At 43.2% G+C, this 19084-nt stretch overlaps 1 non-coding gene across 1 annotated transcript; it reads right to left on the reverse strand.

The window, feature by feature from the left end:
* Positions 1-16143: 16143 nt before the first annotated feature.
* Positions 16144-16215, reverse strand: trnat-cgu (transfer RNA threonine (anticodon CGU)). The gene has a single exon. It is a non-coding gene; the product is annotated as a tRNA-Thr (tRNA).
* Positions 16216-19084: the final 2869 nt, after the last annotated feature.

A 19084-nucleotide genomic window follows, 5' to 3' on the forward strand; every position in this document is an offset into this window, starting at 1 on the left:
TGGAGTACAGAGGCAAATAAATAAATGATGGGTCTTTGTCCCAAACACTATGGAGGGCATACATGTTTGCATCTTTCTCACTTCCCTGCTTTAATGAAAGGTCTTGAAGCGAAAGTCAACCCTGCCTCTCCCTCCACAGATGCTGCCTGAACTGCTGAGTGAAACATAGAAATAGGTGCAGGAGTAGGCCATTTGGCCCTTCGAGCCATGCCATTCAATATGATCATGGCTGATCATCCAATATCAGTACCCGTTCCTGCTTTCTCCCCATAGCCCTTGATTCCGTTAGTCCTAAGAGTTAAATCGAACTCTCTCTTGAATATAAATTGAGTGTTTTGGTTTGGATTTCCTGCACCTCAATTCAATAATACTTTCAACGTTACTTTATTGTCACATGTAGGGTAGGGTGAAATTCTTTGCTTGTGCATAGAATGGTCAAGTAAGCAACGAGACGCCATGTATCTGGGGGCCGATCATGTTACAAGGTACTCATTACAGTCCCGACAACCCTCTGTTCTTGTCGCCAGGTCCCGCTTTGCAGTTTTTAACTTGGAAATACACAATCTTTTTCTCTTGTAATTTTTTTTTTGGTTAATTAAGTACTTTGTTAGTTCAGCTGACTAACTATCCTCCAGGTTCCTTGAGATACATCTGTCACTTCATTTAATGGGACTGCTTTCCTGCATTCTTGTTGATGGCTCACATGGTGCTCTGACTTTGGCTCCATCAAACCCATTGAGTTCAGCTGGGTCCAAGTGGTGTCAGCTATCTTGCACTGCTCCATTGTACAATACTGCCCTTTATTATTTGAATTAATATTATACCCATGCAAGTATATTTACCATTCCCACCTCTATAACCATATAATAACCATATAACAATTACAGCACGGAAACAGGCCATCTCGACCCTTCTAGTCCGTGCCGAACACATAATCTCCCCTAGTCCCATATACCTGCGCTCAGACCATAACCCTCCATTCCCTTCCCATCCATATAACTATCCAATTTATTTTTAAATGATAAAAACGAACCTGCCTCCACCACCTTCACTGGAAGCTCATTCCACACAGCTGCCACTCTCTGAGTAAAGAAGTTCCCCCTCATGTTACCCCTAAACTTCAGTCCCTTAATTCTCATGTCATGTCCCCTTGTTTGAATCTTCCCTACTCTCAGTGGGAAAAGATTTTCCACGTCAACTCTGTCTATCCCTCTCATCATTTTAAAAACCTCTATCAAGTCCCCCCTTAACCTTTCTGCGCTCCAAAGAATAAAGCCCTAACTTGTTCAACCTTTCTCTGTAACTTAGTTGCTGAAACCCCAGGCAACATTCTAGTAAATCTCCTCTGTACTCTCTCTATTTTGTTGACATCCTTCCTATAATTAGGCGACCAAAATTGTACACCATACTCCAGAATTGGCCTCACCAATGCCTTGTACAATTTTAACATTACATCCCAACTTCTATACTCAATGCTCTGATTTATAAAGGCTAGCACACCAAAAGCTTTCTTTACCACCCTATCTACATGAGATTCCACTTTCAGGGAACTGTGCATAGTTATTCCCAGATCCCTCTGTTCACCTACATTCTTCAATTCCCTACCATTTACCATGTATCTTAGACCACCCTTAGACTATATTTGATTGAACTTTACTGGATTTTATCTTGTACATTATTCATGTTAATCCCATTATCATGTGTGTGTCAATGATGGCTCGACGGTAATCATTATTGTATTGATGGTGTTGTCTTTCCGCTGGCTGCTTAGCACGCATCAAAAGCTCTCTTGGTTGTGCTTTAATTCAAATAAATAATTTAAACCAAGGTTTAGTTTAGTTTAGAGATACAGCGCAAAAACAGGTCATTCGGCCCACCAAGTCCATGCCAACCAGCGATCATACTGTGCACAAGCACTATCCTACACACTTGCACTATCCTACACACTAGGGACAATTTAGAATTTTTATCAAAGCCAATTAACCTGTACATCTTCGGAGTGTGGGAGGAAATCGGAGCACCTAAGGAAAGGTCGCACTGTTACGGGGAGAACGTACAAAATGCCGTGCAAACAGCACCCGCTGTAAGTCAGGATGGAACCCAGGTCTCTGGCGCCATGAGGCTGCAACTCCACCTCTGCATCTCCATGCTTCCCTTAAGAACGAAGGAACTTATATTTATTAGAACTGTTTTCCACTTGAGGTTCTTCCAAGGCACTGACGTAGCTCCAATTCCATTCACTTGATCACCCATAGGTTTAATCCCCTTCACCCCTGCAGTTAAGCTTTTGGCTGCCAATGTTTCAGGCTTGCAATTCCCTCCCTGAATCCTTCCCATCTTTCTACCCCTTTCACCACTGGCCCACAGAGGGTACAGGATTTAAATTCTCTCCCTAAATTCTCACCTCCTTTCCACCTCTTTCTTTCTTAGTTACTCCTTAAAATCAACTGCATGGATCGAGTTTGAGTTTATTGAGTTCAGTTTAGTTTATTGTCACGTGTACCGAGGTAGTGAAAAGCTTTTGATGCGTGCTAAGCAGTCAGCGGAAAGACAACACCATCAATACAATAATGATTACCGTCGAGCCATCATTGACACACACATGATAATGGGATTAACATGAATAATGTACAAGATAAAATCCAGTAAAGTTCAATCAAATATAGTCTAAGGGTGGTCTAAGATAATGGCTCAGGATTGCTCTCTAGTTGTTAGTGGAACGGTTCAGTTGTCTGATAACAGGTGGGAAGAAACTGTCCCTGTGTGCGTTTTCACACTTCTATATCTCTTGCCTGATGGGAGAGGGGAGAAGAGGGAGTGACGCATCCTTGATTATACTGGTGGCCTTGCCGAGGCAGCGTGAGGTGTAGATGGAGTCAATGGATGGGAGGTTGGTTAGCATGATGGTCTGGGATGCGTCTACAATTTTCTGCAATTCCTTGCGGTCTTGGATGGAGCCGTTTCCAAACCACGCTGTGATTCATCCCGATAAAATGATTTCTACTGCGTACTTGTAGAGGTTTGTGAGAGTTGTGGAGGACATGGTGAACTTTCTAAGCCTTCTAAGGAAGCGGAGGCATTTGCTTCAGTATGGATGGTCCAGGACACGTTGTTAGTGATATTTATCCCTTGGAATTGGAAGCTTTGAACGACCTCTACTTCAGCACTGGGGTATGTGTGTATCACTTTGCTTCCTGAAGTCGATCACCATCTCAACTCAATAATCTAAGCTCATAGGATCAAGTTTTTTGTCATTTACTATAATGCCTCCTCTAGCTCCGCATCTTTGTGTTAACAACAGTCCTGCGAAATGCCTTGGGATATTTTGCCCATGTTAAAGGTGCAATACAGTTTATCCTTGTACAAGGCGTGGGCGAGGCCGCATATTGGTCACCCTTCTATAAGGAAGGATGCCATTAAGCTGGAAAGAGTGCAGAGAAGATTTACGAGGATGTTGCCAGGACTAGAGGGCTTGAGCTATAGGGGAAGGTAGGGCAGGGTAGGACTCTATTCCTTGGAGAACAGGAGGCTGAGTGGGTAATCTTTTGGACATGTATAAACTCATGAGGGGGATAGGGTTGAACGTCCAGGATCGGGAAACCATGGACCAGAGGACACGGGCTTAAGATGAGAGGGTCAAGATTTAATATGAAGCTAAAGGACTTTTTTTCTCTCAGAGGGTGGTGGGTGTATGGAATGAGCTGCCAGAGGAAGTAGTTGAAACGGGTACTATAACAGCATTCAAAGACATTTGGGGAGGTATATGGATAGGAAAAGTTCAGAGGGTTATGGACAAAACATCGGGCAAATGGGACGAGATTAGATGAGGCATCTTGGTCAGAATGGACGAGTTGAGACAAAGGGCCTGTCTCCGTGCTGTATGACTCTATATATGTGCATGGTTTTGATGTTGTCACTGAGAAGAAACATCACAAAATGTTAGGGCGGCACAGTGGCGCAGCAGTAGAACTGCTTTCTTACAGCGCCATAGACCCGGGTTCCAACCCGACTTCAGCTGCTGTCTGTACAGAGTTTGTACGTTCTCCCTGTGACCGTGTGGGTTTTGTCTGGGTGCACTGGTTTCCCCCCACACTGCAAAGATTGACAGGTTCGTAGATTAACTGGCTTCGGTAAGTTGTAAAATTCTTCTGGTGCGTAGGATAGTGCTAGTGGAAAGGGTGATCGGTGCTAACAGAGTTGGCCAAAGGGCCTGTTCCCACGCTGTATTTCTAGTCTAAAGAGTTGTCCGAGCCGGGTCACTGGAAGGCACATCATTACTGCTGATGGGGGGAAGCTGGAAGTGGGAGGCTACAAGTACACTTGTTAATGGTCATTGCTGATGCAGGTCCTTCTCGCCAGCATGGCTGGTGCTAATGTCAGTCCAGGCAGGGGAAGAATGCCAGCCCAACATGTGGCTATTCTTGTCCTTGGCTGGGACATTGACTTGGTAGCTAAATATTTTAACTTGGCTTTTCCAGGAATTAATCTAGGACTGCTTACAGTAAGCAAAAAGCCTGTTTGCCGTACCGGGAAATGACATCTTTCCCCCCACAACCTACTCTCTGTCTCAGTTACAGACCAACATTCTTTCTCCCGACATCCATTGGATGTGCAATTTTTAATCTCCCCCACAGTATCCTGCCGATACCTTGATCCGTTAATGAAGCCCTGAGATACCTGTATCTTCTCAGAATCGAAAACCATGTGATCCCAAATCACGTGGCTGGCAGATAATGCATTGAAATGAGTTATTTAATGCAAGTTTATTTAAAGCTTCCAGAATACGTCTGCAGTTCACACAACACATCCAAACTGTGTAATTTCATCCGTCAGCTTTCAAGTGACTACATAAACTAATCCAAGTTTGCTCTCATGATTCATGACATCATTTGACCCTTCAAGTGGCTTATTACTTGGCAATAGCAGGCAATTAATTACCGACTGACACGTAGCGTTTTAGTGAAGATCCACTTTCAACCGTTATTGTACTGGGCAGTGTGGTAGTCTGCTGGACCGCTCAGGGTGAAGGCTGACTCCTGGTATTATTGGAGGCTGCCAAGTTAAGATTAAGCAACATATTCCTGGGAAATGATGCCATGTGAATATAGATTGTGAGCATTTCCTCGACAACATACGGCTCAGAAATGTCCGAGTGCCCGCAATGTTTATTTATACAAAAGATAGACACAAAATGCTGGGGTAACTCAACGGGACAGGCAGCATCGCTGGAGAGAAGGAATGGGTGACCCTTCTTCAGTTGATTAGGTCTGAAGAAGGGTCTCGACCCAAAACATTACCCATTCCTTCTCTCCAGAGATGCCGCCTGTCCCGCTGAGTTACTGCAGCTTTTTCATAGAAACATAGAAATTAGGTGCAGCAGTAGGCCATTCGGCCCTTCGAGCCTGCACCGCCATTCAATATGATCATGGCTGATCATCCAACTCAGTATCCCGTACCTGCCTTCTCTCCATACCCCCTGATCCCCTTAGCCACAAGGGCCACATCTAACTCCCTCTTAAATATAGCCAATGAACTGGCCTCAACTACCCTCTGTGGCAGAGAGTTCCAGAGATTCACCACTCTCTGTGTGTGAAAAAAGTTCTTCTCATCTCGGTTTTAAAGCATTTCCCCCTTATCCTTAAGCTGTGCCCCCTTGTCCTGGACTTCCCCAACATCGGGATCCATCTTCCTGCATCTATCCTGTCCAACCCCTTAAGAATTTTGTAAGTTTCTATAAGATCCCCTCTCAATCTCCTAAATTCTAGAGAGTATAAACCAAGTCTATCCAGTCTTTCTTCATAAGACAGTCCTGACATCCCAGGAATCAGTCTGGTGAACCGTCTCTGCACTCCCTCTATGGCAATAATGTCCTTCCTCAGATTTGGAGACCAAAACTGTACGCAATACTCCACGTGTGGTCTCACCAAGACCCTGTACAACTGCAGTAGAACCTCCCTTCTCCTATACTCAAATCCTTTTGCAATGAAAGCTAACATACCATTCGCTTTCTTTACTGCCTGCTGCACCTGCATGCCTACCTTCAATGACTGGTGTACCATGACACCAATGTCCTTGGGGGGGTGTTTGCTACTGCTGTCGGGGAGGATTTAAACTAATGTGGCAGGGGGATGGGTACAAGAGCAGAGGGGCAGGGGGGTGTAAAATGAAGGTAGAAGCAATAGGTAGCAAGGTGAAAAGTAAAAGTGGCAGGCAGACAAAACCAGGGCAAAAATCAAAAAGGGCCACTTTTCAACATAATTGTATAAGGGGTAAGAGCGTTGTAAAAACAAGCCTGAAGGCTTTGTGTCTCAATGCAAGGAGTATTCGTAATAAGGTGGATGAGTTGAACGTGCAGATAGCCATTAATGATTATGATATAGTTGGGATCACGGAGACATGGCTCCAGGGTGACCAAGGCTGGGAGCTGAACATCCCGGGATATTCAATATTCAGGAGGGATAGAGAGAAAGGAAAAGGAGGTGGGGTAGTGTTGCTGGTTAGAGAGGAGATTAACGCAATGGAAAGGAAGGACATTAGTTTGGAGGATGTGGAATCGGTATGGGTAGAGCTGCGAAACAATAAGGGGCAGAAAACGCTGGTCGGTGTTGTGTACAGGCCACCTAACAGTAGTAGTGAAGTTGGGGATGGCATCAAACAGGAAATTAGAAATGCTTGCGACAAAGGCAAAGCAGTTATAATGGGCGACTTCAATCTACATATAGATTGGGTGAATCAAATTGGCAGGGGTGCTGAGGAAGAGGATTTCTTGGAATGTATACGGGATAGTTATCTAAACCAACATGTAGAGGAACCAACGAGAGAGCTGGCTATTTTAGACTGGGTATTGAGTAATGAGGAAGGGTTAGTTAGTAGTCTTGTTGTGCGTGGCCCCTTGGGCAAGAGTGACCATAATATGGTTGAGTTCTTCATTAGGATGGAGAGTGACATTGTTAATTCAGAAACAATGGTTTTGAACTTAAAGAAAGGTAACTTTGAGGGTATGAGACGTGAATTGGCCAAGATTGACTGGCAATTAATTCTAAAAGGGTTGACGGTGGATATGCAATGGAAGGCATTTAAAGACTGCGTGGATGAACTACAAAAATTGTTCATCCCAGTTTGGCAAAAGAATAAATCAGGGAAGGTAGTGCATCCATGGATAACAAGGGAAATCAGGGATAGTATCAAAGCAAAGGATGATGCGTACAAACTAGCCAGAAAAAGCAGCATACTGGAGGACTGGGAGAAATTCAGAGACCAGCAGAGGAGGACGAAGGGCTTAATTAGAAAAGGAAAAATGGATTATGAAAGAAAACTGGCAGTGAACATAAAATCTGACTGCAAAAGTTTTTATAGATATGTGAAAAGAAAGAGATTAGTTAAAACAAATGTAGGTCCCTTGCAGTCAGAAACAGGTGAGTTGATCATGGGGAACCAGGATATGGCGGACCAATTGAATAACTACTTTGGTTCCGTCTTCACTAAGGAAGACATAAATGATCTGCCGGAAATAGCAGGGGCCCGCGGGTCAAAGGAGGTGGAGGAATTGAGTGAAATCCAGGTTAGTCGGGAAGTGGTGTTGGGTAAATTGAATGGAATAAAGGCCGATAAATCCCCAGGGCCAGATAGGCTGCATCCCAGAGTACTTAAGGAAGTAGCTCCAGAAATAGTGGATGCATTAGTAATAATCTTTCAAAACTCCTTAGATTCTGGAGTAGTTCCAGAGGATTGGCGGGTAGCAAACGTAACCCCACTTTTTAAGAAGGGAGGGAGAGAGAAAACGGGGAATTACAGACCAGTTAGCCTAACATCGGTAGTGGGGAAACTGCTAGAGTCAGTTATTAAAGATGGGATAGCAGCACATTTAGAAAGTGGTGAAATCATTGGACAAAGTCAGCATGGATTTACGAAAGGTAAATCATGTCTGACGAATCTTATAGAATTTTTCGAGGATGTAACTAGTAGCGTGGATAGGGGAGAACCAGTGGATGTGGTGTATCTGGACTTCCAGAAGGCTTTCGACAAGGTCCCACATAAGAGATTAGTATACAAACTTAAAGCACATGGCATTGGGGGTTCAGTATTGATGTGGATAGAGAACTGGCTGGCAAACAGGAAGCAAAGAGTAGGAGTAAACGGGTCCTTTTCACAATGGCAGGCAGTGACTAGTGGGGTACCGCAAGGCTCAGTACTGGGACCCCAGCTATTTACAATATATATTAATGATCTGGATGAGGGAATTGAAGGCAATATCTCCAAGTTTGCGGATGACACTAAGCTGGGGGGCAGTGTTAGGTGTGAGGAGGATGCTAGGAGACTGCAAGGTGACTTGGATAGGCTGGGTGAGTGGGCAAATGTTTGGCAGATGCAGTTTAATGTGGATAAATGTGAGGTTATCCATTTTGGTGGCAAAAACGGGAAAGCAGATTATTATCTAAACGGTGGCCGATTGGGAAAGGGGGAGATGCAGCGAGACCTGGGTGTCATGGTACACCAGTCATTGAAGGTAGGCATGCAGGTGCAGCAGGCAGTAAAGAAAGCGAATGGCAGGTTGGCTTTCATAGCAAGAGGATTTGAGTATAGGAGCAGGGAGGTTCTACTGCAGTTGTATAGGGTCTTGGTGAGACCACACCTGGAGTATTGCGTGCAGTTTTGGTCTCCAAATCTGAGGAAGGACATTATTGCCATAGAGGGAGTGCAGAGAAGGTTCACCAGACTGATTCCTGGGATGTCAGGACTGTCTTATGAAGAAAGACTGGATAGACTTGGTTTATACTCTCTAGAGTTTAGGAGATTGAGAGGGGATCTTATAGAAACTTACAAAATTCTTAAGGGGTTGGACAGGCTAGATGCAGGAAGATTGTTTCCGATGTTGGGGAAGTCCAGGACAAGGGGTCACAGCTTAAGGATAAGGGGGAAATCCTTTAAAACCGAGATGAGGAGAACTTTTTTCACACAGAGAGTGGTGAATCTCTGGAACTCTCTGCCACAGAGGGTAGTTGAGGCCAGTTCATTGGCTATATTTAAGAGGGAGTTAGATGTGGCCCTTGTGGCCAAGGGGATCAGAGGGTATGGAGAAAAGGCAGGTACGGGATACTGAGTTGGATGATCAGCCATGATCATATTAAATGGCGGTGCAGGCTCGAAGGGCCGAATGGCCTACTCCTGCACCTAATTTCTATGTTTCTATTCTATGTTTCTATGACACCCAGTCTCGCTGCATCTCCCCCTTTCCCAATCGGCCACCATTTAGATAATAGCCTGCTTTCCCGTTTTTGCCACCAAAATGGATAACCTCACATTTATCCACATTATACTGCATCTGCCAAACATTTGCCCACTCACCCAGCCTATCCAAGTTTTCGATCTATCTTCGGTGTTTCACCAGCTTCTGCAGTTCCTTCCTGCACATTATGTCACTTGCAGCAGCACTCCAGATATGCAAACATAGTACTCTGTACAAACCATAATAAACAAAAAAAAGTTCGGAAGATGGACACAAAAATCTGGAGTAACTCAGCGGGACAGGCAGCATCTCCGGAGAGAAGGAATGGGTGACGTTTCGGGTTGACACCCATCTGGGTCTTTCCAGAGATGTTGCCTGTTCCGCTGAGTTAATCCAGCATTTTTTGTCTATTTTTGGCTTAAACCAGCATCTGCAGTTCCTTCCTGCACATTTCTACCGCTTATTTATACAGTCCAGGTATCCTGTGGCAATACCCCTTTGTGGATCACGTGTTTAATGAGGGCCCACGAAGTAAAGATGATAGTACACTTCATGAAGCATAATAAATACATAGATTAACATGTGATTATAATGATTTTTAATTATTCAGGTGGTTTCTAAAACAGCAACATTAGTTTAATTTAGAGATACAGCACGGAAACAGTCCACTTCGACCAACCATCCCCATACACTAACACTGCTACACACTAGGGACAATTTATAATCTTTACCAAAGCCAATTAACCTACCATCCTGAACCTCTTTGGAGTGTGGGAGGAAACCGAGGCACCCGGGGAAAACCCACACGGTCACAGGGAGAACATCCAAACTCCGTACAGACAGCACCCGGGTCTCTAGCAGAAGCTCTACTGCTGCGCCACCGTGCCACCCAGCATCCATTGTCACGTGTACTAAGTTACAGTGAAGGACTTTATATTGCATGCTATTCAAACAGATTAGGTGATACTATACATAAATATAATCGTCAAACTCAAGTACAATAGATGGAGCAAAGGGGAAGATAAGGAGTGCTGAATATAATTCTCAAGAAGGGTCTCGGCCCGAAACGTTGCCAATTCCTTCTCTCCATAGATGCTGCCTCACCCGCTGAGTTTCTCCAGCAGTTTTTGTCTACCTTCGATTTTTCCAGCATCTGCAGTTCTTCCTTAAACATTATACCACACCAACTATTACAAGACCTTTACTACTTTATAGGAACGCAGGGGGCCTTTTGCATTGTGTGAGGTCACATGATTGATTCTGAATGCAACCTATAAAACCATCTGAACAAAGCATCCCAGAAAAACTGGACATTTAGGGTAGCACAGTGGCACAGCGGTAGAGTTGCTGTCTTACACCAGAGACCCGGGTTCAATCCTTACTATGGGTGCTGTCTGTAAAAGGTGTTTGTATGTTCTCCCTGTGACACAATGGGTTTTCTCCAGGTGCTTCAGTTTCCTCCCACTCTCCAAAGATGTACAAGTCATTAGGTTAATTGGCTTTGGTAAAATTGTACAAATTTTACAAAGTGTACGCATGATTGCTGGTGGGCGTGGACTTGGTGGGCCGAAGGGCCTGTTTTCCACGCTGTATCTCTAAAGTCCAAAGTCATTTTGTGGCCCCATTACCAACATTTAGCTCCGTTTGCACCTCCTCCCATGGCAGCCTCCAGCAGAACTAAAACCCATCAATGCCACACAGCCGATGATCACCTCCAACACAGATGTGCCAGTTATCTCCCCAGCCTTCAAATGCTTTTTTGTCTTCAAGTTGGAATCTCTTTACCATCAACAGTTCAGTGCCAAAGTGATGTACAACCATCAGATCAAAGCCCAAAGTCACTGGTGCAATCTATATAACCATAAAGACCAAGAGTCAAGAGAGTTTTATCTACTCCATGATATCGGAGTAGAATTGGGCCATTCAGCCCATCAAGTCTACTCTGCCATGCAATCATGGCTGATATATTTTTCCTTCTCAACCCCATTCTACTGCCTTCTCCCCATAACCTTCGACGCCCTTCCTAATCAAGAACCTATCAATCGCCGCTTTTAAAATACTCAATGTCTTGGCCTCTACAGGCCAATGAATTCCACATACACCACCATCTGGCTAAATAAATTCCTCCTCATCTCCATCCAACATGTATGTCCTTTTATTCTGAGGCTGTGTCTTTTGATTCTGGACTCTCATTACTGGAAACGTTCTTTCCACGTCCACTCTATCCAGGCCTTTCATTGCCTGGTAGGTTTCAATGAGATCCCCACTCATTTTTTAAAACTCCAAACAGTACAGGCCCAGAGCCTTCAAACACACCTCGTATGTTAACCTAGTCATCCTCGGTATCATTCTCAGACTAGGATAGACACAAAAGCCTGGAGTAACTCAGCGGGACAGGCAGCATCTCTGGAGAGAAGGAATGGATGACGTTTCGTGTCGAGACCCTTCGACAGATTTCTCGGATTATCAAGTTTGGTTAGGCAAAAACATGGTTCCAAACTCAAATAATCTTGGTGAGCAGAACGCTGCTTGCTGTCGTGTTAGGTTTAGAGTCAGAGTCATAGTCATACAGCGTGGAAACAGGCCCTTCGGCCCAACTTGCCCACGTCAACCAACATGTCCCATCTACACTAGTCCCGCTTGGCTACATTTGTCCCCATATACCTGCCCTATCCCAGTACCTGCCAAAATGTTTCTTAAACATTGTGATAATTTGTACCTGCCTCAACTACCTCCTCCGGCAGCTTGTTCCATTCACCTACCACCCCTTGCGTGAAAAAGTTGCCCCTCAGGTTCTTATTGAATCTTTCCTCCCTCACCTTAAACCTATGTCCTCTGGCTCTCGATTCCCCTACTCTGGGCAAGAGACTGTGAGTCTACCCGATCTATTCCTCTCATGATTTTGTACACAAATCGTCTACAGAAAGATTCAAGGACACATGATAACGCTATCTTTTCCTGGAAAATGGGTCAAAAAGGAAACGAAGCTCCGGGAACATTGTGGAATTCTGACAAAATCCATGTAAAATGAATCAAACTCATTGTATCCAGTCACTGTTCATTGGTATCCTTGGCGTACATACAAGAATGACACAGTTGGAGAGAATTCTAAGAGTCTGACTAACTTTTGAAACACTCCTATTCTCGGTATTTAAAATATTAAAAGTGTTTGAAAGAAATAGAAAATAGATTCCATGCAAAGTTTCAGCCCAAGGAGTCATGGACATTGATCGGGGGGGGGGTAAGAATATCACAATTTGATTCACGGACTCTGTTAGTCTCTCCTCAATTATCCATCCAACACCCATCCCACATTAATCACAGTCAACATAACGTGGTGTAATGTCTGGTTGCTTTTCATAAAGACTCATTTCCACCACAGTGGATTGACTAATCTCTGCCTGTGCAGTGTTTGTATATGATTCAATATTTTCATTATTTATCAGTGCATTTAGTGAATCGCTAAATTCAGTCCAAGACCAGAAGGACATGCTATACCATATCAAAGTGTAACTAGCAGCGGCGACTTAGGAATGCTCAGAGTGAGGCCACATGCAAATTAGAGGAACAAAACCTCATATTTTTCTTGGGCAGCTTACAACCCAATGGTATGAACATTGAATTTTCCAACCAACACCACCCCACCCCCATTCCCCACTCTCTTCCCTGTTCCCTACTGGGATGTGCACCCATTTATCCCACCCCCCCCTTTCCCCGTCCCTCCATCCCCTTCCACCTACATCCCATCCTCTGCCTTCACATTTCATGCCTCTTCTGTCCTTTTACAGCTTTTAGTCTTTAGTTTAATTTAGAGATACAGTACAGAACCAGGCCCTTTGGCCCACCCGACCAGATCATCCCGTACACTAGCACTAGGGACAAATTTCCATTTTTTACCCAAGTCAATTTATCTACAAACCTGTACATCTTTGGACTGTGGGAGGAAACCGGGTCACCCGGAGAAAGCCCACGTGGTAACAGAGGGAAAACGTACAAACTCCATACAGACAGCACTCGTAGTTGGGTCTCTGGCGCTGTAAGGCAACAGCTCTACCGCTACGACAGCATGCAATCTTCTTTTCATCTCTGACCTTTGTTCACCCATCTGCCAATCAACCCTCCCCCCCCCTCACCTGTATCCACCTATCACTAGCCATTCTTCGTCTCACCCCTATCCTTTTTCCAGCTTTCTGCCCCCTACCACAATCAGTCTGTAGAAGCGTCCCGGCCCAAACTTCTCCGTATCCTAAAGAGAAGCTGCCTGACCCGCTGAGTTACTCCAGCACTTTGTGTCTTTTTTGGGAATGCTCAAAATGCTTTCACATTTGGGCTTTGCAAAGTTAGAAAAATAAAGTCAGCAAAGATAAATATATAGAGGGACTGGAAACCAAAATAATATTCACACATTTATCTATTTCCCCTGAGTATTTTAATGACAACTCAAAAAGTGTTTATTTTGATTTCTTGTTTTAAGTTTAAACAACCTGGTGTGTTTTGATAATATGCTTTATATCTTTAAATGTTTGTACTAGGGTCTCAGTCCTAGAGCAAAACAGGTACATAGTTCCATGAAAGTGCCGGCACTGGTGGTGGAAAGTGGACAGGGTGGTGAAGAAGTTGTTTGGCCCGCTCACCTTCATCGGTCCGGGTATTGAACAAGCGTTAGGACATCATGTTACAACTGTACAATATGTTGGTGAGGTCACATTCTAGTACTGCGCACTATTGTGGTTAGTTTGCTATGGAAAGGTTGTGATTAAAATGGATGCAAAAAATATTTACTAGTTTGTTACAGGGTCTGGAGGGTTTGAGTTATAAGGAGGAAGGAGAGGCTGGGCCTTTCCCTCTCGAGCATAGGAAGCTGAGGGTGATCTTATATATAACATTATCAGGGGCATAGGCATGAGGGCTTGTTATACCCTTTATTTCTTATCTTTGCAGAGTGGAGGGCTTGATTACGTTTACAGAGCAGTTTCGGACATGCATTCTAACAGAATCATCTGCACTTGGTGTGTAGGAAGGAACTGCAGATGCTGGTTCAAACTTCAAACCGAAGATAGACACAAAAACCTGGAGTGACTCAGCGGGACAGGCAGCATCTCTGGAGAGAAGTTTCTGGGTGACGTTTCTGGGTCGAGACCCTTCTTCCGACGATGATCAGCATGGTCGGGAAGGGCCGAAGGGCCTGTCTCTGTGTATGACTCTAGTAAGGCATACGAGACAAACTGAACGGGTTAACATTAAAAGAGAACACAACGGAAAATAGAAATGTAACAAAAAGGGGAGCTGCAAGGCTGAACGAATCCGGTTTATTAAGTTTTCATTTGATAAACCGGATTGGCGATTTTGGAATGTAAGAATGCATGCTATGTTTCCACCCTTTAAAATAAAAACATCCAAAGAAAATTGAAGATAGTGTCTCCGGGGCGGTAGGATTCAGTTCAGTGTCATATTGCAAAAGCGCCCCATTACTTTCTAACAAGGTAAACTACGCACTTCAAATTGAAGGAGCTATTTCTATTCTTATAGATTTTAATCGTTTAGGAACACAGAAGACAATAAAACAATACTTTGCACTGTGCACGTCAGCTAACCTGCAAGGCTCCAGTGGCCCCGGAGCAAGTTCTCTCTCAGTTTTCATTTACTGGAATAGCTCGGATCGAAGCCAAGTTTACGCCAGGGCAGGTTTCTGCACCCTCTACTGGTACAGATCTGAACAAGCGAATAATTCAACCACCATGATACGAGCAAATGACTCCTGAACTGCCAAGTATTACCGATAATAGCCATCGGGTCTCTTGTGAAAGAAATGACAGTTAAAGAATCTTCAAAGTACTTTGCAACCAATTTAACGAATTCCTTTTGCATTGGACATCTTGTTTTGCAATTTAAAAAAACACGTTAATTATTTAAGAACAATGCACAAAGTACAAAGACATGTTTACGGAAACGAGCAGGCCCGAGGCTTTAGCAAATAATTCTGCTATTTTGTTTGTTTTTAGAATGTGCCATTCAAACACGCTTTGTAATGAAATTCCATAAAGATTTTATGAACCTTCGGAAGATCTTTGCTTAAGATAATAAATCATACCTTACAGAAAAACGATAGGAACATTTTCAACGCATAATCATACGTCCTGCAGCATTAACGAGTTGCATGAGTTGCTACTGCCAGGAATTTTGAAGTCGCATTTAAGTGGTTTGAAAAGTTAATTGGAAAACTTGCTAATTACATTAACCCAATATTGGGCGTCAGTAGAGTGCTCATTCACCCCGATTAAATTCCCGAGGAATATTTACATATTATGTGGCCATGAGGTCGAGCAATTATTGATACTTTTTGCTCTATGAAATAACGAGTTAATTATTATTTTGAGTTATTTGTAATTGGATTAGTACCGCAAAGATGAATGGTAAAAGTTTTCAAAAGGAAATAAAGAGAAGTCGAAAACGTTTCACCAGCTCTGCAAAAACTTCCTGGGATAAATGATTAATAATCTTATTTATTTTATTTGGAGGTTTTTAACTTGTCTACCTGGATTCTGTCGGTTGAGAAATAATTGATTTGATTTATTAATTTATGGAATGAAAATTGCGGGGCATTATAGCAACATTCGCGCTTAGCAACGGGTGCAATAGTTGCAATAAGTTGTTTTCGGACGTGGTGAGACTGTTCAAAATCAATTTAACCCTATGCAATGGCACAGCGTGGAAACATAGCAGAAAGGAATGCAAACACTTAACAGGTCCAGGCAATTTACAATGCAATGCATTAATAAAGGGATGGGCTTCTGCACGGTGATACTTGGGAACTAGTGTTGTCAAGGAAGCAATTTCTTTGAATTTAAGTTTAGCTTTGTCAAGGAAGCAGCTGGGTTAGCTTTGCCGGGTTTTAAAATAATCGCTTTCAGGTCCTCAGGCACGGACGGGGTTCGAACCCGCGATCTTCGGTTTACGAGACCGACGCCTTACCACTTGGCCACCGCGCCTGCGCTACAAAAAAATACAGTGTTCAACTTCTTTGCAGAAAGCAATGCTCGACGTAACCTCGAGAGGACAAATTTATTCATGGGTTATGGGCATGCGCTTGGGAGCTGCAGTGAAAAATGTCCACTCACACACACTATCTGTTGAGTAATGTAACAAAGACTTCATTTCCACTTCAGGCACAACAGAGCTGATACTAATACTGAATATCACATCCTACACCTTAAAATCGTCAGCTACAAGGAGCAGAAGGAGGAGGCCATTCAATCCATTCACATAGCACTTGATCATTTCTCCTGGCATTGACTCAAAGTCCTTCACATGCCACAAACGAGTTTTAAATGCAGTCATTTAAAAGGAAAATAAATATCTTGCATATATATGTACGTTTTTTATCACAGTCCAAGGGCGCCCCAGTGTATTAGACTAATAATAATTCTACCAAAGTATGAACCGTTTTTGTACAAAAAATAAAACTTTTGTGACATTTTGAGAACATACGATATCGATATAGATGCAGAAATATTTTCCTTGGTCTCGCAAGCCTGTTCCTCCACCATGTCACGGTGGCGCAGCGGTAGAGTTGCTGCCTTGCAGCGAATTGCAGCGGTGGAGACCTGAGACCCGAGTTCGATCCCGACTAGGGGTGCTGTCTTGTATGTACAGAGTACTCCTGTGACCTGGGTGGGGGTTTTCCGAGAGAAAGCTTGGTAAATGTAATAAATATCCCCAGTATGATAGTGGGATCGCTGGTTTCCGCACTATATCTCTAAAACTAAAACCTAAACCTAACAATGTTTAAGAAGGAACTGCAGATGCTGGAAAATTTTTGTCTACCTAAAAAGAGTAGGTATAAGTTCACGCCACAACATCACTTTCCTGCCATATCTCCCCACCCCTTAATAACTTTGATGTCCAGTAATCTATTGACTTCTGCATTGAATGTAGTACATGAATGAGCCTCCAGAGTCATTGGGAGAAGAGAATTCCAGAGATTCATAAATCTCTCTGTTAGAAATGTCTCCTAATTTCAGCCCTGAGCCTTCTCTATATTTTGAGATTGTGATTTCTAATACAAGACATATTTGCCATAGGAAGAATTGGTTATGATTCTATAGCCTCATAGAATTTTGCGTGTTACAAATTAGATCACCCTTCATTACATAACTAGAGCCAGGATTTTACCATAAATGCCATGTGCCTTTTCATACCTTTTGTTGATGATTTCACCAGGATAATGCCTTTTTCACAATCGAGTGCCTAAATCAGCCTTTTTTAGCAGTTTTGCTAAAAGGTCGTACTATTTTCTCTAGTTGTACCGTGATTACAATGATGTTTTCCATGTTAACACGTTAATATTAATTTTATTATTAATGTGTTAACATTGTATAACTTACAAGAAAACTACTACCACCGGGGCAAAACCGGGGGCGCCACCGTTGGTCGTTCATTCGTTCGTGTCTCTGCCCGCTGGTTCAGTCTTCTCCAAGATCTATTTAAGAAAGAACTGCAGATGCTGGAAAAATCGAAGGTAGACAAAAAATGCTGGAGAAACTCAGCTGGGGAGGCAGCATCAATGGAGAGAAGGAATACGCGAAGTTTCGGGTCGAGACCCTTCTTCAGACTGATGTGGGGGGGGGGGCAGGAAAAAAAAGGAAGAGGCGGAGACAGTGGGACTAAGAGAGCTGGGGAGGGGGAGGAGGGAGAAAACAATAGTTATATAAAATTAGAGAAGTTAATGTTGATACCGCTGGGGTGTAGACTACCCAAGCGAAATACCCAAGCTTGTCTCCTCACTACATTTACTGCTGGCTCCAGTCGCAAATCTGAGTTTTCGAGTGATCTGTGCAAGGTATTCATTGATGCTGGAATTCCACTGTGGAAATTGGAAAGCAATTCTCTCAGAGGCTTTTTTATAGAAATACACAGGGGAACATGTACCATGTGAGTCATCATTACAGAAAAATTATGTTGACAGCAACTTCAACATTGTTGTGCAGAAAATTAGCGATGAAGTTGCATGCAACAAAATATCGATCTTAATAGAAGAGACAACCGATGCTGTGGAGAGATATGTTGCCAATGGAGGCAGGTCAACCATCAAAGGAGTATTTGTTGGCATTGGAAGTATTGGAGAAGTCAAACATCTCAACTATTGCTCCGTTGTTTATATTTTCACTTGCTGTACTTTGGCCAGAAGGTATAAAACATGAGAATGTTCTTCTGTTTGTGACTTAAATTATTATTCCCCAAAATGTTGCATTTGACATACTTAGCTCAAGGACTTCATAGAATTGCCAAGCACCTACGTAGCTTGTTTCCAATTGTTGATCGCCTAGTTTCTAATGTCAAGAAAATCTTCTTGACATTAGTGTGCAGTTGTTCAAGGAACTGGCAGCCGAGATTCCGCTACCTCCTCAGCCCGTTTTGACTAGGTGGGGTACATGGCTCTCTGCTGTACTCTACTATGCTGCAAATTTTGAAAAGATAAAATAAATCATCAACTCTTTTGAAGAAGAAGAATCTGTTGCAGTCAGGATCGTCAGTGAAATCATGCAGAAAATGTCCATCCACAGCGATCTTGTGTTTATTGCTTCCAATTTTGCAAACTTCCCACAAGCTATCAGTTCCCTTGAGAAACGTGGCAAAACATTAGTGAATAACTTGCAGGTTTTTAACAAAGTAACTGACGATATTTGTAAAGTTTCTGACGATGTAGGTAAAGACATACAAGGAAAATGTGAGAGTGATTTTAGCTTACAAAGATTTGAAGAAATAGAAAACATAGCCAAAGTTCTCAAAGGTAGTTGTAATGCACAAGATATCGACATGAATATAGAGTCTGTAGCTTGTTTCGGGTATGCACCAGTG

The sequence above is a fragment of the Leucoraja erinacea genome, chromosome 20 (assembly GCF_028641065.1).
Source record: "Leucoraja erinacea ecotype New England chromosome 20, Leri_hhj_1, whole genome shotgun sequence".
Classification (NCBI taxonomy): Eukaryota; Metazoa; Chordata; class Chondrichthyes; order Rajiformes; family Rajidae; genus Leucoraja; species Leucoraja erinaceus.